At 40.6% G+C, this 15,111-nt stretch overlaps 36 non-coding genes and 24 pseudogenes across 36 annotated transcripts; all 60 read left to right on the forward strand.

Annotated features, from left to right (window-relative positions):
* The first annotated feature begins 123 nt into the window (after positions 1-123).
* LOC149636117 (5S ribosomal RNA) lies at positions 124-242 on the forward strand. The gene has a single exon (XR_016372573.1). It is a non-coding gene; the product is annotated as a 5S ribosomal RNA (ribosomal RNA).
* A 139-nt stretch (positions 243-381) lies between these two features.
* LOC149636118 (5S ribosomal RNA) lies at positions 382-500 on the forward strand. Its single transcript, XR_016372838.1, has one exon. It is a non-coding gene; the product is annotated as a 5S ribosomal RNA (ribosomal RNA).
* Positions 501-631: 131 nt separating this feature from the next.
* LOC149636119 (5S ribosomal RNA) lies at positions 632-750 on the forward strand. The gene has a single exon (XR_016372780.1). It is a non-coding gene; the product is annotated as a 5S ribosomal RNA (ribosomal RNA).
* Positions 751-880: 130 nt separating this feature from the next.
* LOC149636120 (5S ribosomal RNA) lies at positions 881-999 on the forward strand. Its single transcript, XR_016373506.1, has one exon. It is a non-coding gene; the product is annotated as a 5S ribosomal RNA (ribosomal RNA).
* Positions 1,000-1,130: 131 nt separating this feature from the next.
* Positions 1,131-1,249, forward strand: LOC149636121 (5S ribosomal RNA; annotated as a pseudogene).
* Positions 1,250-1,381: 132 nt separating this feature from the next.
* On the forward strand, positions 1,382-1,500 carry LOC149636122 (5S ribosomal RNA). Its single transcript, XR_016373207.1, has one exon. It is a non-coding gene; the product is annotated as a 5S ribosomal RNA (ribosomal RNA).
* A 139-nt stretch (positions 1,501-1,639) lies between these two features.
* On the forward strand, positions 1,640-1,758 carry LOC149636123 (5S ribosomal RNA). The gene has a single exon (XR_016372839.1). It is a non-coding gene; the product is annotated as a 5S ribosomal RNA (ribosomal RNA).
* A 131-nt stretch (positions 1,759-1,889) lies between these two features.
* Positions 1,890-2,008, forward strand: LOC149636124 (5S ribosomal RNA). Its single transcript, XR_016373208.1, has one exon. It is a non-coding gene; the product is annotated as a 5S ribosomal RNA (ribosomal RNA).
* A 139-nt stretch (positions 2,009-2,147) lies between these two features.
* Positions 2,148-2,266, forward strand: LOC149636125 (5S ribosomal RNA). Its single transcript, XR_016372570.1, has one exon. It is a non-coding gene; the product is annotated as a 5S ribosomal RNA (ribosomal RNA).
* A 130-nt stretch (positions 2,267-2,396) lies between these two features.
* LOC149636126 (5S ribosomal RNA) lies at positions 2,397-2,515 on the forward strand. Its single transcript, XR_016372574.1, has one exon. It is a non-coding gene; the product is annotated as a 5S ribosomal RNA (ribosomal RNA).
* A 131-nt stretch (positions 2,516-2,646) lies between these two features.
* Positions 2,647-2,765, forward strand: LOC149636127 (5S ribosomal RNA). The gene has a single exon (XR_016372643.1). It is a non-coding gene; the product is annotated as a 5S ribosomal RNA (ribosomal RNA).
* Positions 2,766-2,904: 139 nt separating this feature from the next.
* On the forward strand, positions 2,905-3,023 carry LOC149636128 (5S ribosomal RNA). The gene has a single exon (XR_016372571.1). It is a non-coding gene; the product is annotated as a 5S ribosomal RNA (ribosomal RNA).
* A 130-nt stretch (positions 3,024-3,153) lies between these two features.
* LOC149636129 (5S ribosomal RNA) lies at positions 3,154-3,272 on the forward strand. Its single transcript, XR_016372575.1, has one exon. It is a non-coding gene; the product is annotated as a 5S ribosomal RNA (ribosomal RNA).
* A 131-nt stretch (positions 3,273-3,403) lies between these two features.
* On the forward strand, positions 3,404-3,522 carry LOC149636130 (5S ribosomal RNA). The gene has a single exon (XR_016372645.1). It is a non-coding gene; the product is annotated as a 5S ribosomal RNA (ribosomal RNA).
* Positions 3,523-3,653: 131 nt separating this feature from the next.
* Positions 3,654-3,772, forward strand: LOC149636131 (5S ribosomal RNA; annotated as a pseudogene).
* Positions 3,773-3,903: 131 nt separating this feature from the next.
* LOC149636132 (5S ribosomal RNA) lies at positions 3,904-4,022 on the forward strand (annotated as a pseudogene).
* Positions 4,023-4,153: 131 nt separating this feature from the next.
* On the forward strand, positions 4,154-4,272 carry LOC149636133 (5S ribosomal RNA). Its single transcript, XR_016373209.1, has one exon. It is a non-coding gene; the product is annotated as a 5S ribosomal RNA (ribosomal RNA).
* Positions 4,273-4,403: 131 nt separating this feature from the next.
* LOC149636134 (5S ribosomal RNA) lies at positions 4,404-4,522 on the forward strand. The gene has a single exon (XR_016372970.1). It is a non-coding gene; the product is annotated as a 5S ribosomal RNA (ribosomal RNA).
* Positions 4,523-4,661: 139 nt separating this feature from the next.
* LOC149636135 (5S ribosomal RNA) lies at positions 4,662-4,780 on the forward strand. The gene has a single exon (XR_016372840.1). It is a non-coding gene; the product is annotated as a 5S ribosomal RNA (ribosomal RNA).
* A 131-nt stretch (positions 4,781-4,911) lies between these two features.
* LOC149636136 (5S ribosomal RNA) lies at positions 4,912-5,030 on the forward strand. The gene has a single exon (XR_016372572.1). It is a non-coding gene; the product is annotated as a 5S ribosomal RNA (ribosomal RNA).
* Positions 5,031-5,160: 130 nt separating this feature from the next.
* Positions 5,161-5,279, forward strand: LOC149636137 (5S ribosomal RNA). Its single transcript, XR_016373210.1, has one exon. It is a non-coding gene; the product is annotated as a 5S ribosomal RNA (ribosomal RNA).
* A 131-nt stretch (positions 5,280-5,410) lies between these two features.
* Positions 5,411-5,529, forward strand: LOC149636138 (5S ribosomal RNA). The gene has a single exon (XR_016372646.1). It is a non-coding gene; the product is annotated as a 5S ribosomal RNA (ribosomal RNA).
* Positions 5,530-5,660: 131 nt separating this feature from the next.
* LOC149636139 (5S ribosomal RNA) lies at positions 5,661-5,779 on the forward strand (annotated as a pseudogene).
* Positions 5,780-5,910: 131 nt separating this feature from the next.
* On the forward strand, positions 5,911-6,029 carry LOC149636140 (5S ribosomal RNA; annotated as a pseudogene).
* Positions 6,030-6,159: 130 nt separating this feature from the next.
* LOC149636141 (5S ribosomal RNA) lies at positions 6,160-6,278 on the forward strand (annotated as a pseudogene).
* A 130-nt stretch (positions 6,279-6,408) lies between these two features.
* LOC149636142 (5S ribosomal RNA) lies at positions 6,409-6,527 on the forward strand (annotated as a pseudogene).
* A 130-nt stretch (positions 6,528-6,657) lies between these two features.
* Positions 6,658-6,776, forward strand: LOC149636143 (5S ribosomal RNA). The gene has a single exon (XR_016372774.1). It is a non-coding gene; the product is annotated as a 5S ribosomal RNA (ribosomal RNA).
* Positions 6,777-6,907: 131 nt separating this feature from the next.
* Positions 6,908-7,026, forward strand: LOC149636144 (5S ribosomal RNA; annotated as a pseudogene).
* A 130-nt stretch (positions 7,027-7,156) lies between these two features.
* On the forward strand, positions 7,157-7,275 carry LOC149636145 (5S ribosomal RNA). Its single transcript, XR_016373398.1, has one exon. It is a non-coding gene; the product is annotated as a 5S ribosomal RNA (ribosomal RNA).
* A 131-nt stretch (positions 7,276-7,406) lies between these two features.
* On the forward strand, positions 7,407-7,525 carry LOC149636146 (5S ribosomal RNA; annotated as a pseudogene).
* A 131-nt stretch (positions 7,526-7,656) lies between these two features.
* Positions 7,657-7,775, forward strand: LOC149636147 (5S ribosomal RNA; annotated as a pseudogene).
* Positions 7,776-7,906: 131 nt separating this feature from the next.
* Positions 7,907-8,025, forward strand: LOC149636148 (5S ribosomal RNA; annotated as a pseudogene).
* Positions 8,026-8,156: 131 nt separating this feature from the next.
* LOC149636149 (5S ribosomal RNA) lies at positions 8,157-8,275 on the forward strand (annotated as a pseudogene).
* A 131-nt stretch (positions 8,276-8,406) lies between these two features.
* Positions 8,407-8,525, forward strand: LOC149636150 (5S ribosomal RNA; annotated as a pseudogene).
* Positions 8,526-8,655: 130 nt separating this feature from the next.
* Positions 8,656-8,774, forward strand: LOC149636151 (5S ribosomal RNA). Its single transcript, XR_016373399.1, has one exon. It is a non-coding gene; the product is annotated as a 5S ribosomal RNA (ribosomal RNA).
* Positions 8,775-8,905: 131 nt separating this feature from the next.
* On the forward strand, positions 8,906-9,024 carry LOC149636152 (5S ribosomal RNA; annotated as a pseudogene).
* Positions 9,025-9,155: 131 nt separating this feature from the next.
* On the forward strand, positions 9,156-9,274 carry LOC149636153 (5S ribosomal RNA; annotated as a pseudogene).
* A 131-nt stretch (positions 9,275-9,405) lies between these two features.
* Positions 9,406-9,524, forward strand: LOC149636154 (5S ribosomal RNA; annotated as a pseudogene).
* A 131-nt stretch (positions 9,525-9,655) lies between these two features.
* Positions 9,656-9,774, forward strand: LOC149636155 (5S ribosomal RNA). The gene has a single exon (XR_016373211.1). It is a non-coding gene; the product is annotated as a 5S ribosomal RNA (ribosomal RNA).
* A 131-nt stretch (positions 9,775-9,905) lies between these two features.
* LOC149636156 (5S ribosomal RNA) lies at positions 9,906-10,024 on the forward strand (annotated as a pseudogene).
* Positions 10,025-10,155: 131 nt separating this feature from the next.
* LOC149636157 (5S ribosomal RNA) lies at positions 10,156-10,274 on the forward strand. The gene has a single exon (XR_016372487.1). It is a non-coding gene; the product is annotated as a 5S ribosomal RNA (ribosomal RNA).
* A 131-nt stretch (positions 10,275-10,405) lies between these two features.
* On the forward strand, positions 10,406-10,524 carry LOC149636158 (5S ribosomal RNA). The gene has a single exon (XR_016372633.1). It is a non-coding gene; the product is annotated as a 5S ribosomal RNA (ribosomal RNA).
* A 138-nt stretch (positions 10,525-10,662) lies between these two features.
* LOC149636159 (5S ribosomal RNA) lies at positions 10,663-10,781 on the forward strand (annotated as a pseudogene).
* Positions 10,782-10,912: 131 nt separating this feature from the next.
* Positions 10,913-11,031, forward strand: LOC149636160 (5S ribosomal RNA; annotated as a pseudogene).
* Positions 11,032-11,163: 132 nt separating this feature from the next.
* On the forward strand, positions 11,164-11,282 carry LOC149636161 (5S ribosomal RNA). Its single transcript, XR_016373212.1, has one exon. It is a non-coding gene; the product is annotated as a 5S ribosomal RNA (ribosomal RNA).
* A 131-nt stretch (positions 11,283-11,413) lies between these two features.
* On the forward strand, positions 11,414-11,532 carry LOC149636162 (5S ribosomal RNA; annotated as a pseudogene).
* A 131-nt stretch (positions 11,533-11,663) lies between these two features.
* On the forward strand, positions 11,664-11,782 carry LOC149636163 (5S ribosomal RNA; annotated as a pseudogene).
* A 131-nt stretch (positions 11,783-11,913) lies between these two features.
* Positions 11,914-12,032, forward strand: LOC149636164 (5S ribosomal RNA; annotated as a pseudogene).
* A 131-nt stretch (positions 12,033-12,163) lies between these two features.
* LOC149636165 (5S ribosomal RNA) lies at positions 12,164-12,281 on the forward strand (annotated as a pseudogene).
* Positions 12,282-12,419: 138 nt separating this feature from the next.
* LOC149636166 (5S ribosomal RNA) lies at positions 12,420-12,538 on the forward strand. The gene has a single exon (XR_016372841.1). It is a non-coding gene; the product is annotated as a 5S ribosomal RNA (ribosomal RNA).
* A 131-nt stretch (positions 12,539-12,669) lies between these two features.
* LOC149636167 (5S ribosomal RNA) lies at positions 12,670-12,788 on the forward strand. Its single transcript, XR_016373452.1, has one exon. It is a non-coding gene; the product is annotated as a 5S ribosomal RNA (ribosomal RNA).
* A 130-nt stretch (positions 12,789-12,918) lies between these two features.
* Positions 12,919-13,037, forward strand: LOC149636168 (5S ribosomal RNA). The gene has a single exon (XR_016372842.1). It is a non-coding gene; the product is annotated as a 5S ribosomal RNA (ribosomal RNA).
* A 131-nt stretch (positions 13,038-13,168) lies between these two features.
* On the forward strand, positions 13,169-13,287 carry LOC149636169 (5S ribosomal RNA). The gene has a single exon (XR_016373453.1). It is a non-coding gene; the product is annotated as a 5S ribosomal RNA (ribosomal RNA).
* A 130-nt stretch (positions 13,288-13,417) lies between these two features.
* Positions 13,418-13,536, forward strand: LOC149636170 (5S ribosomal RNA). The gene has a single exon (XR_016372843.1). It is a non-coding gene; the product is annotated as a 5S ribosomal RNA (ribosomal RNA).
* Positions 13,537-13,666: 130 nt separating this feature from the next.
* LOC149636171 (5S ribosomal RNA) lies at positions 13,667-13,785 on the forward strand. Its single transcript, XR_016373214.1, has one exon. It is a non-coding gene; the product is annotated as a 5S ribosomal RNA (ribosomal RNA).
* A 138-nt stretch (positions 13,786-13,923) lies between these two features.
* Positions 13,924-14,042, forward strand: LOC149636172 (5S ribosomal RNA). Its single transcript, XR_016372844.1, has one exon. It is a non-coding gene; the product is annotated as a 5S ribosomal RNA (ribosomal RNA).
* A 131-nt stretch (positions 14,043-14,173) lies between these two features.
* On the forward strand, positions 14,174-14,292 carry LOC149636173 (5S ribosomal RNA). The gene has a single exon (XR_016373454.1). It is a non-coding gene; the product is annotated as a 5S ribosomal RNA (ribosomal RNA).
* Positions 14,293-14,422: 130 nt separating this feature from the next.
* LOC149636174 (5S ribosomal RNA) lies at positions 14,423-14,541 on the forward strand. The gene has a single exon (XR_016372845.1). It is a non-coding gene; the product is annotated as a 5S ribosomal RNA (ribosomal RNA).
* A 131-nt stretch (positions 14,542-14,672) lies between these two features.
* On the forward strand, positions 14,673-14,791 carry LOC149636175 (5S ribosomal RNA). Its single transcript, XR_016373215.1, has one exon. It is a non-coding gene; the product is annotated as a 5S ribosomal RNA (ribosomal RNA).
* A 130-nt stretch (positions 14,792-14,921) lies between these two features.
* On the forward strand, positions 14,922-15,040 carry LOC149636176 (5S ribosomal RNA; annotated as a pseudogene).
* Positions 15,041-15,111: the final 71 nt, after the last annotated feature.

Below are 15,111 nucleotides of genomic sequence, written 5' to 3' on the forward strand. Positions count from 1 at the left end.
TGTAGTTTCCTTTTTTAAAATCCACCAGATATGAGAAAAGCAAACAGGGTTTCTTTTTTTCAAACATGCAGAAGGGTAATTTGTCAAATTAGTTTTAAATTCGAATAAGTGACTAAAGTTCTCGGCAATGGCCATATTACGCTGAAAACACCGGTTCTCGTCCGATCACCGAAGTTAAGCAGCGTCGAGCGCAGTCAGTACTTGGGAGGGAGACCACTTAGGAACACTGCGTGCCGTTGTCTTTTACAGTTTAGTTTCCTTTTTTAAAATCTACCAGATATGAGAAAAACAAACAGAGTTTCTTTTTTTTATTTTTTGAAAACATGCAGAAGGGTAATTTGTCAAATTAGTTTTAAATTCGAATAATTAACTAAAGTTCTCGGCAACGGCCATATCACGCTGAAAACACCGGTTCTCGTCCGATCACCGAAGTTAAGCAGCGTCGAGCGCAGTTAGAACTTGGGAGGGAGACCACTTAGGAACACTGCGTGCCGTTGTCTTTTACAGTGTAGTTTCCTTTTTTAAAATCCACCAGATATGAGAAAAGCAAACAGAGTTTCTTTTTTTTCAAACATGCAGAAGGGTAATTTGTCAAATTAGTTTTAAATTCGAATAACTAACTAAAGTTCTCGGCAACAGCCATATCACGCTGAAAACACCGGTTCTCGTCCGATCACCGAAGTTAAGCAGCGTCGAGCGCAGTCAGTACTTGGGAGGGAGACCACTTAGGAACACTGCGTGCCGTTGTCTTTTACAGTGTAGTTTCCTTTTTTAAAATCCACCAGATATGAGAAAAGCAAACAGAGTTTCTTATTTTCAAACATGCAGAAGGGTAATTTGTCAAATTAGTTTTAAATTCGAATAACTAACTAAAGTTCTCGGCAACGGCCATATCACGCTGAAAACACCGGTTCTCGTACGATCACCGAAGTTAAGCAGCGTCGAGCGCAGTCAGTACTTGGGAGGGAGACCACTTAGGAACACTGCGTGCCGTTGTCTTTTACAGTTTAGTTTCCTTTTTTAAAATCCACCAGATATGAGAAAAGCAAACAGAGTTTCTTATCTTTCAAACATGCAGAAGGGTAATTTGTCAAATTAGTTTTAACTTCGAATAACTAACTAAAGATCTCGGCGACGGCCATATCACGCTGAAAACACCGGTTCTCGTCCGATCACCGAAATTAAGCAGCGTCAAGCGCATACAAAACTTGGGAGGGAGACCAATTAGGAACACTGCGTGCCGTTGTCTTTTACAGTGTAGTTTCCTTTTTTAAAATCCACCAGATATGAGAAAAGCAAACAGAGTTTCTTTTTTTTTCAAACATGCAGAAGGGTTATTTGTCAAATTAGTTTTAAATTCGAATAACTAACTAAAGTTGTCGGCAACGGCCATATCACGCTGAAAACACCGGTTCTCGTCCGATCACCGAAGTTAAGCAGCGTCGAGCGCAGTCAGTACTTGGGAGGGAGACCACTTAGGAACACTGCGTGCCGTTGTCTTTTACAGTTTAGTTTCCTTTTTTAAAATCTACCAGATATGAGAAAAACAAACAGAGTTTCTTTTTTTTATTTTTTGAAAACATGCAGAAGGGTAATTTGTCAAATTAGTTTTAAATTCGAATAATTAACTAAAGTTCTCGGCAACGGCCATATCACGCTGAAAACACCGGTTCTCGTCCGATCACCGAAGTTAAGCAGCGTCGAGCGCAGTTAGAACTTGGGAGGGAGACCACTTAGGAACACTGCGTGCCGTTGTCTTTTACAGTGTAGTTTCCTTTTTTAAAATCCACCAGATATGAGAAAAGCAAACAGAGTTTCTTTTTTTTCAAACATGCAGAAGGGTAATTTGTCAAATTAGTTTTAAATTCGAATAACTAACTAAAGTTCTCGGCAACGGCCATATCACGCTGAAAACACCGGTTCTCGTCCGATCACCGAAGTTAAGCAGCGTCGAGCGCAGTCAGTACTTGGGAGGGAGACCACTTAGGAACACTGCGTGCCGTTGTCTTTTACAGTTTAGTTTCCTTTTTTAAAATCTACCAGATATGAGAAAAACAAACAGAGTTTCTTTTTTTTATTTTTTGAAAACATGCAGAAGGGTAATTTGTCAAATTAGTTTTAAATTCGAATAATTAACTAAAGTTCTCGGCAACGGCCATATCACGCTGAAAACACCGGTTCTCGTCCGATCACCGAAGTTAAGCAGCGTCGAGCGCAGTCAGTACTTGGGAGGGAGACCACTTAGGAACACTGCGTGCCGTTATCTTTTACAGTGTAGTTTCCTTTTTTAAAATCCACCAGATATGAGAAAAGCAAACAGGGTTTCTTTTTTTCAAACATGCAGAAGGGTAATTTGTCAAATTAGTTTTAAATTCGAATAAGTGACTAAAGTTCTCGGCAATGGCCATATTACGCTGAAAACACCGGTTCTCGTCCGATCACCGAAGTTAAGCAGCGTCGAGCGCAGTCAGTACTTGGGAGGGAGACCACTTAGGAACACTGCGTGCCGTTGTCTTTTACACTGTAGTTTCCTTTTTTAAAATCCACCAGAAATGAGAAAAGCAAACAGAGTTTCTTTTTTTTCAAACATGCAGAAGGGTAATTTGTCAAATTAGTTTTAAATTCGAATAACTAACTAAAGTTCTCGGCAACGGCCATATCACGCTGAAAACACCGGTTCTTGTCCGATCACCGAAGTTAAGCAGCGTCGAGCGCAGTCAGTACTTGGGAGGGAGACCACTTAGGAACACTGCGTGCCGTTGTCTTTTACAGTTTAGTTTCCTTTTTTAAAATCTACCAGATATGAGAAAAACAAACAGAGTTTCTTTTTTTTATTTTTTGAAAACATGCAGAAGGGTAATTTGTCAAATTAGTTTTAAATTCGAATAATTAACTAAAGTTCTCGGCAACGGCCATATCACGCTGAAAACACCGGTTCTCGTCCGATCACCGAAGTTAAGCAGCGTCGAGCGCAGTCAGTACTTGGGAGGGAGACCACTTAGGAACACTGCGTGCCGTTATCTTTTACAGTGTAGTTTCCTTTTTTAAAATCCACCAGATATGAGAAAAGCAAACAGGGTTTCTTTTTTTCAAACATGCAGAAGGGTAATTTGTCAAATTAGTTTTAAATTCGAATAAGTGACTAAAGTTCTCGGCAATGGCCATATTACGCTGAAAACACCGGTTCTCGTCCGATCACCGAAGTTAAGCAGCGTCGAGCGCAGTCAGTACTTGGGAGGGAGACCACTTAGGAACACTGCGTGCCGTTGTCTTTTACACTGTAGTTTCCTTTTTTAAAATCCACCAGAAATGAGAAAAGCAAACAGAGTTTCTTTTTTTTCAAACATGCAGAAGGGTAATTTGTCAAATTAGTTTTAAATTCGAATAACTAACTAAAGTTCTCGGCAACGGCCATATCACGCTGAAAACACCGGTTCTTGTCCGATCACCGAAGTTAAGCAGCGTCGAGCGCAGTCAGTACTTGGGAGGGAGACCACTTAGGAACACTGCGTGCCGTTGTCTTTTACAGTGTAGTTTCCTTTTTTAAAATCCACCAGATGTGAGAAAAGCAAACAGATTTTCTTATCTTTCAAACATGAAGAAGGGTAATTTGTCAAATTAGTTTTAAATTCGAATATCTAACTAAAGATCTCGGCGACGGCCATATCACGCTGAAAACACCGGTTCTCGTCCGATCACCGAAATTAAGCAGCGTCAAGCGCAGTCAGTACTTGGGAGGGAGACCACTTAGGAACACTGCGTGCCGTTGTCTTTTACAGTTTAGTTTCCTTTTTTAAAATCCACCAGATATGAGAAAAGCAAACAGAGTTTCTTATCTTTCAAACATGCAGAAGGGTAATTTGTCAAATTAGTTTTAACTTCGAATATCTAACTAAAGATCTCGGCGACGGCCATATCACGCTGAAAACACCGGTTCTCGTCCGATCACCGAAATTAAGCAGCGTCAAGCGCATACAAAACTTGGGAGGGAGACCAATTAGGAACACTGCGTGCCGTTGTCTTTTACAGTGTAGTTTCCTTTTTTAAAATCCACCAGATATGAGAAAAGCAAACAGAGTTTCTTTTTTTTCAAACATGCAGAAGGGTTATTTGTCAAATTAGTTTTAAATTCGAATAACTAACTAAAGTTGTCGGCAACGGCCATATCACGCTGAAAACACCGGTTCTCGTCCGATCACCGAAGTTAAGCAGCGTCGAGCGCAGTCAGTACTTGGGAGGGAGACCACTTAGGAACACTGCGTGCCGTTGTCTTTTACAGTTTAGTTTCCTTTTTTAAAATCCACCAGATATGAGAAAAGCAAACAGAGTTTCTTATCTTTCAAACATGCAGAAGGGTAATTTGTCAAATTAGTTTTAACTTCGAATAACTAACTAAAGATCTCGGCGACGGCCATATCACGCTGAAAACACCGGTTCTCGTCCGATCACCGAAGTTAAGCAGCGTCGAGCGCAGTCAGTACTTGGGAGGGAGACCACTTAGGAACACTGCATGCCGTTGTCTTTTACAGTTTAGTTTCCTTTTTTAAAATCTACCAGATATGAGAAAAACAAACAGAGTTTCTTTTTTTTATTTTTTGAAAACATGCAGAAGGGTAGTTTGTCAAATTAGTTTTAAATTCGAATAATTAACTAAAGTTCTCGGCAACGGCCATATCACGCTGAAAACACCGGTTCTCGTCCGATCACCGAAGTTAAGCAGCGTCGAGCGCAGTTAGAACTTGGGAGGGAGACCACTTAGGAACACTGCGTGCCGTTGTCTTTTACAGTGTAGTTTCCTTTTTTAAAATCCACCAGATATGAGAAAAGCAAACAGAGTTTCTTTTTTTTCAAACATGCAGAAGGGTAATTTGTCAAATTAGTTTTAAATTCGAATAACTAACTAAAGTTCTCGGCAACGGCCATATCACGCTGAAAACACCGGTTCTCGTCCGATCACCGAAGTTAAGCAGCGTCGAGCGCAGTCAGTACTTGGGAGGGAGACCACTTAGGAACACTGCGTGCCGTTATCTTTTACAGTGTAGTTTCCTTTTTTAAAATCCACCAGATATGAGAAAAGCAAACAGGGTTTCTTTTTTTCAAACATGCAGAAGGGTAATTTGTCAAATTAGTTTTAAATTCGAATAAGTGACTAAAGTTCTCGGCAACGGCCATATCACGCTGAAAACACCGGTTCTCGTCCGATCACCGAAGTTAAGCAGCGTCGAGCGCAGTCAGTACTTGGGAGGGAGACCACTTAGGAACACTGCGTGCCGTTGTCTTTTACACTGTAGTTTCCTTTTTTAAAATCCACCAGAAATGAGAAAAGCAAACAGAGTTTCTTTTTTTTCAAACATGCAGAAGGGTAATTTGTCAAATTAGTTTTAAATTCGAATAACTAACTAAATTTCTCGGCAACGGCCATATCACGCTGAAAACACCGGTTCTTGTCCGATCACCGAAGTTAAGCAGCGTCGAGCGCAGTCAGTACTTGGGAGGGAGACCACTTAGGAACACTGCGTGCCGTTGTCTTTTACAGTGTAGTTTCATTTTTTAAAATCCACCAGATATGAGAAAAGCAAACAGATTTTCTTATCTTTCAAACATGAAGAAGGGTAATTTGTCAAATTAGTTTTAAATTCGAATATCTAACTAAAGATCTCGGCGACGGCCATATCACGCTGAAAACAACGGTTCTCGTCCGATCACCGAAATTAAGCAGCGTCAAGCGCAGTCAGTACTTGGGAGGGAGACCACTTAGGAACACTGCGTGCCGTTGTCTTTTACAGTTTAGTTTCCTTTTTTAAAATCCACCAGATATGAGAAAAGCAAACAGAGTTTCTTATCTTTCAAACATGCAGAAGGGTAATTTGTCAAATTAGTTTTAACTTCGAATAACTAACTAAAGATCTCGGCGACGGCCATATCACGCTGAAAACACCGGTTCTCGTCCGATCACCGAAATTAAGCAGCGTCAAGCGCAGTCAGTACTTGGGAGGGAGAACAATTAGGAACACTGCGTGCCGTTGTCTTTTACAGTGTAGTTTCCTTTTTTAAAATCCACCAGATATGAGAAAAGCAAACAGAGTTTCTTTTTTTCAAACATGCAGAAGGGTAATTTGTCAAATTAGTTTTAAATTCGAATAACTAACTAAAGATCTCGGCGACGACAATATCACGCTGAAAACACCGGTTCTCGTCCGATCACCGAAATTAAGCAGCGTCAAGCGCAGTCAGTACTTGGGAGGGAGAACAATTAGGAACACTGCTTGCCGTTGTCTTTTACAGTTTAGTTTCCTTTTTTAAAATCCACCAGATATGAGAAAAGCAAACAGAGTTTCTTTTTTTCAAACATGCAGAAGGGTAATTTGTCAAATTAGTTTTAAATTCGAATAACTAACTAAAGTTCTCGGCGACGGCCATATCACGCTGAAAACACCGGTTCTCGTCCGATCACCGAAATTAAGCAGCGTCAAGCGCATACAAAACTTGGGAGGGAGACCAATTAGGAACACTGCGTGCCGTTGTCTTTTACAGTTTAGTTTCCTTTTTTAAAATCCACCAGATATGAGAAAAGCAAACAGAGTTTCTTTTTTTCAAACATGCAGAAGGGTAATTTGTCAAATTAGTTTTAAATTCGAATAACTAACTAAAGTTCTCGGCAACGGCCATATCACGCTGAAAACACCGGTTCTCGTCCGATCACCGAAGTTGAGCAGCGTCGAGCGCAGTCAGTACTTGGGAGGGAGACCACTTAGGAACACTGCGTGCCGTTGTCTTTTACAGTGTAGTTGCCTTTTTTAAAATCCACCAGATATGAGAAAAGCAAACAGAGTTTCTTTTTTTTCAAACATGCAGAAGGGTAATTTGTCAAATTAGTTTTAAATTCGAATAACTAACTAAAGATCTCGGCGATGACAATATCACGCTGAAAACACCGGTTCTCGTCCGATCACCGAAATTAAGCAGCGTCAAGCGCAGTCAGTACTTGGGAGGGAGAACAATTAGGAACACTGCGTGCCGTTGTCTTTTACAGTGTATTTTCCTTTTTAAAATCCACCAGATATGAGAAAAGCAAACAGAGTTTCTTTTTTTTCAAACATGCAGAAGGGTTATTTGTCAAATTAGTTTTACATTCGAATAACTAACTAAAGTTCTCGGCAACGGCCATATCACGCTGAAAACACCGGTTCTCGTCCGATCACCGAAGTTAAGCAGCGTCGAGCGCAGTCAGTACTTTGGAGGGAGACCACTTAGGAACACTGCGTGCCGTTGTCTTTTACAGTGTAGTTTCCTTTTTTAAAATCCACCAGATATGAGAAAAGCAAACAGAGTTTCTTTTTTTTCAAACATGAAGAAGGGTAATTTGTCAAATTAGTTTTAAATTCGAATAACTAACTAAAGATCTCGGCGACGGCCATATCACGCTGAAAACACCGGTTCTCGTCCGATCACCGAAATTAAGCAGCGTCAAGCGCAGTCAGTACTTGGGAGGGAGACCACTTAGGAACACTGCGTGCCGTTGTCTTTTACAGTTTAGTTTCCTTTTTTAAAATCCACCAGATATGAGAAAAGCAAACAGAGTTTCTTATCTTTCAAACGTGCAGAAGGGTAATTTGTCAAATTAGTTTTAACTTCGAATAACTAACTAAAGATCTCGGCGACGACCATATCACGCTGAAAACACCGGTTCTCGTCCGATCACCGAAATTAAGCAGCGTCAAGCGCAGTCAGTACTTGGGAGGGAGAGCACTTAGGAACACTGCGTGCCGTTGTCTTTTACAGTTTAGTTTCCTTTTATAAAATCCACCAGATATGAGAAAAGCAAACAGAGTTTATTTTTTTTCAAACATGCAGAAGGTTAATTTGTCAAATTAGTTTTAAATTCGAATAACTAACTAAAGTTCTCGGCAACGGCCATATCACGCTGAAAACACCGGTTCTCGTCCGATCACCGAAATTAAGCAGCGTCAAGCGCAGTCAGTACTTGGGAGGGAGACCACTTAGGAACACTGCGTGCCGTTGTTTTTTACAGTTTAGTTTCCTTTTTTAAAATCCACCAGATATGAGAAAAGCAAACAGAGTTTCTTATCTTTCAAACATGCAGAAGGGTAATTTGTCAAATTAGTTTTAACTTCGAATAACTAACTAAAGATCTCGGCGACGGCCATATCACGCTGAAAACACCGGTTCTCGTCCGATCACCGAAATTAAGCAGCGTCAAGCGCATACAAAACTTGGGAGGGAGACCAATTAGGAACACTGCGTGCCGTTGTCTTTTACAGTGTAGTTGCCTTTTTTAAAATCCACCAGATATGAAAAAAGCAAACAGAGTTTCTTTTTTTTCAAACATGCAGAAGGGTAATTTGTCAAATTAGTTTTAAATTCGAATAACTAACTAAAGATCTCGGCGATGACAATATCACGCTGAAAACACCGGTTCTCGTCCGATCACCGAAATTAAGCAGCGTCAAGCGCAGTCAGTACTTGGGAGGGAGAACAATTAGGAACACTGCGTGCCGTTGTCTTTTACAGTGTATTTTCCTTTTTAAAATCCACCAGATATGAGAAAAGCAAACAGAGTTTCTTTTTTTTCAAACATGCAGAAGGGTTATTTGTCAAATTAGTTTTACATTCGAATAACTAACTAAAGTTCTCGGCAACGGCCATATCACGCTGAAAACACCGGTTCTCGTCCGATCACCGAAGTTAAGCAGCGTCGAGCGCAGTCAGTACTTTGGAGGGAGACCACTTAGGAACACTGCGTGCCGTTGTCTTTTACAGTGTAGTTTCCTTTTTTAAAATCCACCAGATATGAGAAAAGCAAACAGAGTTTCTTTTTTTTCAAACATGAAGAAGGGTAATTTGTCAAATTAGTTTTAAATTCGAATAACTAACTAAAGATCTCGGCGACGGCCATATCACGCTGAAAACACCGGTTCTCGTCCGATCACCGAAATTAAGCAGCGTCAAGCGCAGTCAGTACTTGGGAGGGAGACCACTTAGGAACACTGCGTGCCGTTGTCTTTTACAGTTTAGTTTCCTTTTTTAAAATCCACCAGATATGAGAAAAGCAAACAGAGTTTCTTATCTTTCAAACGTGCAGAAGGGTAATTTGTCAAATTAGTTTTAACTTCGAATAACTAACTAAAGATCTCGGCGACGACCATATCACGCTGAAAACACCGGTTCTCGTCCGATCACCGAAATTAAGCAGCGTCAAGCGCAGTCAGTACTTGGGAGGGAGAGCACTTAGGAACACTGCGTGCCGTTGTCTTTTACAGTTTAGTTTCCTTTTATAAAATCCACCAGATATGAGAAAAGCAAACAGAGTTTATTTTTTTTCAAACATGCAGAAGGTTAATTTGTCAAATTAGTTTTAAATTCGAATAACTAACTAAAGTTCTCGGCAACGGCCATATCACGCTGAAAACACCGGTTCTCGTCCGATCATCGAAGTTAAGCAGCGTCGAGCGCAGTCAGTACTTGGGAGGAAGACCAATTCGGAACACTGCGTGCCGTTGTCTTTTACAGTGTAGTTTCCTTTTTTAAAATCCACCAGATATGAGAAAAGCAAACAGAGTTTCTTTTTTTTCAAACATGCAGAAGGGTAATTTGTCAAATTAGTTTTAAATTCGAATAACTAACTAAAGTTCTCGGCAACGGCCATATCACGCTGAAAACACCGGTTCTCGTCCGATCACCGAAGTTAAGCAGCGTCGAGCGCAGTCAGTACTTGGGAGGGAGACCACTTAGGAACACTGCGTGCCGTTGTCTTTTACAGTGTAGTTTCCTTTTTTAAAATCCACCAGATATGAGAAAAGCAAACAGATTTTCTTATCTTTCAAACATGAAGAAGGGTAATTTGTCAAATTAGTTTTAAATTCGAATAACTAACTAAAGAACTCGGCGACGGCCATATCACGCTGAAAACACCGGTTCTCGTCCGATCACCGAAATTAAGCAGCGTCAAGCGCAGTCAGTACTTGGGAGGGAGAGCACTTAGGAACACTGCGTGCCGTTGTCTTTTACAGTTTAGTTTCCTTTTATAAAATCCACCAGATATGAGAAAAGCAAACAGAGTTTATTTTTTTTCAAACATGCAGAAGGTTAATTTGTCAAATTAGTTTTAAATTCGAATAACTAACTAAAGTTCTCGGCAACGGCCATATCACGCTGAAAACACCGGTTCTCGTCCGATCACCGAAGTTAAGCAGCGTCGAGCGCAGTCAGTACTTGGGAGGGAGACCAATTCGGAACACTGCGTGCCGTTGTCTTTTACAGTGTAGTTTCCTTTTTTAAAATCCACCAGATATGAGAAAAGCAAACAGAGTTTCTTTTTTTTCAAACATGCAGAAGGGTAATTTGTCAAATTAGTTTTAAATTCGAATAACTAACTAAAGTTCTCGGCAACGGCCATATCACGCTGAAAACACCGGTTCTCGTCCGATCACCGAAGTTAAGCAGCGTCGAGCGCAGTCAGTACTTGGGAGGGAGACCACTTAGGAATACTGCGTGCCGTTGTCTTTTACAGTTTAGTTTCCTTTTTTAAAATCTACCAGATATGAGAAAAGCAAACATAGTTTCTTTTTTTATGTTTTGAAAACATGCAGAAGGGTAATTTGTCAAATTAGTTTTAAATTCGAATAACTAACTAAAATTCTCGGCAACGGCCATATCACGCTGAAAACACCGGTTCTCGTCCGATCACCGAAATTAAGCAGCGTCAAGCGCAGTCAGTACTTGGGAGGGAGACCAATTAGGAACACTGCGTGCCGTTGTCTTTTACAGTGTAGTTTCCTTTTTTAAAATCCACCAGATATGAGAAAAGCAAACAGAGTTTCTTTTTTTTCAAACATGCAGAAGGGTAATTTGTCTAATTAGTTTTAAATTCGAATAACTAAATAAAGATCTCGGCGACGGCCATATCACGCTGAAAACACTGGTTCTCGTCCGATCACCGAAATTAAGCAGCGTCAAGCGCAGTCAGTACTTGGGAGGGAGAACAATTAGGAACACTGCGTGCCGTTGTCTTTTACAGTGTATTTTCCTTTTTAAAATCCACCAGATATGAGAAAAGCAAACAGAGTTTCTTTTTTTTTTCAAACATGCAGAAGGGTTATTTGTCAAATTAGTTTTACATTCGAATAACTAACTAAAGTTCTCGGCAACGGCCATATCACGCTGAAAACACCGGTTCTCGTCCGATCACCGAAGTTAAGCAGCGTCGAGCGCAGTCAGTACTTGGGAGGGAGACCACTTAGGAACACTGCGTGCCGTTGTCTTTTACAGTGTAGTTTCCTTTTTTAAAATCCACCAGATATGAGAAAAGCAAACAGATTTTCTTATCTTTCAAACATGAAGAAGGGTAATTTGTCAAATTAGTTTTAAATTCGAATAACTAACTAAAGATCTCGGCGACGGCCATATCACGCTGAAAACACCGGTTCTCGTCCGATCACCGAAATTAAGCAGCGTCAAGCGCAGTCAGTACTTGGGAGGGAGACCAATTAGGAACACTGCGTGCCGTTGTCTTTTACAGTGTAGTTTCCTTTTTTAAAATCCACCAGATATGAGAAAAGCAAACAGAGTTTCTTTTTTTTCAAACATGCAGAAGGATAATTTGTCAAATTAGTTTTAAATTCGAATAACTAACTAAAGATCTCGGCGACGACAATATCACGCTGAAAACACCGGTTCTCGTCCGATCACCGAAGTTAAGCAGCGTCGAGCGCAGTCAGTACTTGGGAGGGAGACCACTTAGGAACACTGCGTGCCGTTGTCTTTTACAGTGTAGTTTCCTTTTTTAAAATCCACCAGATATGAGAAAAGCAAACAGATTTTCTTATCTTTCAAACATGAAGAAGGGTAATTTGTCAAATTAGTTTTAAATTCGAATAACTAACTAAAGAACTCGGCGACGGCCATATCACGCTGAAAACACCGGTTCTCGTCCGATCACCGAAATTAAGCAGCGTCAAGCGCAGTCAGTACTTGGGAGGGAGAGCACTTAGGAACACTGCGTGCCGTTGTCTTTTACAGTTTAGTTTCCTTTAATAAAATCCACCAGATATGAGAAAAGCAAACAGAGTTTATTTTTTTTCAAACATGCAGAAGGTTAATTTGTCAAATTAGTTTTAAATTCGAATAACTAACTAAAGTTCTCGGCAACGGCCATATCACGCTGAAAACACCGGTTCTCGTCTGATCACCGAAGTTAAAAGCGTAGAGCGCAGTCAGTACTTGGGAGGGAGACCACTTAGGAATACTGCGTGCCGTTGTCTTTTACAGTTTAGTTTCCTTTTTTAAAATCTACCAGATATGAGAAAAGCAAACATAGTTTCTTTTTTTATGTTTTGAAAACATGCAGAAGGGTAATTTGTCAAATTAGTTTTAAATTCGAATAACTAACTAAAGTTCTCGGCAACGGCCATATCACGCTGAAAACACCGGTTCTCGTCCGATCACCGAAGTTAAGCAGCGTCGAGCGCAGTTAGAACTTGGGAGGGAGACCACTTAGGAACACTGCGTGCCGTTGTCTTTTACAGTGTAGTTTCCTTTTTTAAAATCCACCAGATATGAGAAAAGCAAACTGAGTTTCATTTTTTTCAAACATGCAGAAGGGTAATTTGTCAAATTACTTTTAAATTCGAATAACTAACTAAAGTTCTCGGCAACGGCCATATCACGCTGAAAACACCGGTTCACGTCCGATCACCGAAGTTAAGCAGCGTCGAGCGCAGTCAGTACTTGGGAGGGAGACCACTTAGGAACACTGCGTGCCGTTGTCTTTTACAGTGTAGTTTCCTTTTTTAAAATCCACCAGATATGAGAAAAGCAAACAGAGTTTCTTTTTTTCAAACATGCAGAAGGGTAATTTGTCAAATTAGTTTTAAATTCGAATAACTAACTAAAGTTCTCGGCAACGGCCATATCACGCTGAAAACACCGGTTCTCGTCCGATCACCGAAGTTAAGCAGCGTCGAGCGCAGTTAGAACTTGGGAGGGAGACCACTTAGGAACACTGCGTGCCGTTGTCTTTTACAGTGTAGTTTCCTTTTTTAAAATCCACCAGATATGAGAAAAGCAAACTGAGTTTCATTTTTTTCAAACATGCAGAAGGGTAATTTGTCAAATTACTTTTAAATTCGAATAACTAACTAAAGTTCTCGGCAACGGCCATATCACGCTGAAAACACCGGTTCACGTCCGATCACCGAAGTTAAGCAGCGTCGAGCGCAGTCAGTACTTGGGAGGGAGACCACTTAGGAACACTGCGTGCCGTTGTCTTTTACAGTGTAGTTTCCTTTTTTAAAATCCACCAGATATGAGAAAAGCAAACAGAGTTTCTTTTTTTCAAACATGCAGAAAGGTAATTTGTCAAATTAGTTTTAAATTCGAATAACTAACTAAAGTTCTCGGCAACGGCCATATCACGCTGAAAACACCGGTTCTCGTCCGATCACCGAAGTTAAGCAGCGTCGAGCGCAGTTAGAACTTGGGAGGGAGACCACTTAGGAACACTGCGTGCCGTTGTCTTTTACAGTGTAGTTTCCTTTTTTAAAATCCACCAGATATGAGAAAAGCAAACAGAGTTTCTTTTTTTCAAACATGCAGAAGGGTAATTTGTCAAATTACTTTTAAATTCGAATAACTAACTAAAGTTCTCGGCAACGGCCATATCACGCTGAAAACACCGGTTCTCGTCCGATCACCGAAGTTAAGCAGCGTCGAGCGCAGTCAGTACTTGGGAGGGAGACCACTTAGGAACACTGCGTGCCGTTGTCTTTTACAGTTTAGTTTCCTTTTTTAAAATCTACCAGATATGAGAAAAGCAAACAGAGTTTCTTTTTTTATTTTTTGAAAACATGCAGAAGGGTAATTTGTCAAATTAGTTTTAAATTCGAATAACTAACTAAAGTTCTCGGCAACGGCCATATCACGCTGAAAACACCGGTTCTCGTCCGATCACCGAAGTTAAGCAGCGTCGAGCGCAGTTAGAACTTGGGAGGGAGACCACTTAGGAACACTGCGTGCCGTTGTCTTTTACAGTGTAGTTTCCTTTTTTAAAATCCACCAGATATGAGAAAAGCAAACTGAGTTTCATTTTTTTCAAACATGCAGAAGGGTAATTTGTCAAATTACTTTTAAATTCGAATAACTAACTAAAGTTCTCGGCAACGGCCATATCACGCTGAAAACACCGGTTCACGTCCGATCACCGAAGTTAAGCAGCGTCGAGCGCAGTCAGTACTTGGGAGGGAGACCACTTAGGAACACTGCGTGCCGTTGTCTTTTACAGTGTAGTTTCCTTTTTTAAAATCCACCAGATATGAGAAAAGCAAACAGAGTTTCTTTTTTTCAAACATGCAGAAGGGTAATTTGTCAAATTAGTTTTAAATTCGAATAACTAACTAAAGTTCTCGGCAACGGCCATATCACGCTGAAAACACCGGTTCTCGTCCGATCACCGAAGTTAAGCAGCGTCGAGCGCAGTTAGAACTTGGGAGGGAGACCACTTAGGAACACTGCGTGCCGTTGTCTTTTACAGTGTAGTTTCCTTTTTTAAAATCCACCAGATATGAGAAAAGCAAACTGAGTTTCATTTTTTTCAAACATGCAGAAGGGTAATTTGTCAAATTACTTTTAAATTCGAATAACTAACTAAAGTTCTCGGCAACGGCCATATCACGCTGAAAACACCGGTTCTCGTCCGATCACCGAAGTTAAGCAGCGTCGAGCGCAGTCAGTACTTGGGAGGGAGACCACTTAGGAACACTGCGTGCCGTTGTCTTTTACAGTGTAGTTTCCTTTTTTAAAATCCACCAGATATGAGAAAAGCAAACAGAGTTTCTTTTTTTCAAACATGCAGAAGGGTAATTTGTCAAAATAGTTTTAAATTCGAATAACTAACTAAAGTTCTCGGCAAAGGCCATATCACGCTGAAAACACCGGTTCACGTCCGATCACCGAAATTAAGCAGCGTCGAGCGCAGTCAGTACTTGGGAGGGAGACCACTTAGGAACACTGCGTGCCGTTGTCTTTTACAGTGTAGTTTCCTTTTTTAAAATCCACCAGATATGAGAAAAGCAAACAGAGTTTCTTTTTTCCAAA

This window comes from Phalangium opilio, unplaced genomic scaffold (assembly GCF_054372755.1).
Source record: "Phalangium opilio isolate 3A_F unplaced genomic scaffold, DU_Popi_V2 ptg000095l_1, whole genome shotgun sequence".
Classification (NCBI taxonomy): Eukaryota; Metazoa; Arthropoda; class Arachnida; order Opiliones; family Phalangiidae; genus Phalangium; species Phalangium opilio.